Source organism: Mandrillus leucophaeus, unplaced genomic scaffold (assembly GCF_000951045.1).
Source record: "Mandrillus leucophaeus isolate KB7577 unplaced genomic scaffold, Mleu.le_1.0 Scaffold2066, whole genome shotgun sequence".
NCBI classification, from domain to species: Eukaryota; Metazoa; Chordata; class Mammalia; order Primates; family Cercopithecidae; genus Mandrillus; species Mandrillus leucophaeus.
The window spans coordinates 11,649-11,921 of record NW_012102106.1 but is presented as its reverse complement, the minus strand read 5'-3'; positions in this window follow the sequence as shown (position 1 = coordinate 11,921).

Sequence of the window (273 nt, the reverse complement as noted above, 5' to 3'; positions counted from 1 at the left end):
TTGACACCAGCACACCTGTGACCACTTCTACCCAAGTCAGTTCTTCTCCTACTACTCCGGAAGGTACCAGTATGGCAACCTCGACTCCTAGTGAAAGAAGCACTCCATTAAGAACTTTTCCTGTCATCACCACATCTGTGACCAGTTCTGTGGGCAGCATTCTTTCAACACCTTCGGTTGACACCAGCACATCTGTGGCCACTTCTACCCAACTCAGTTCATCTCCTACAACTCTTGAAGGTACCAGTATGGCAACCTCGACTCCTAGTGAAG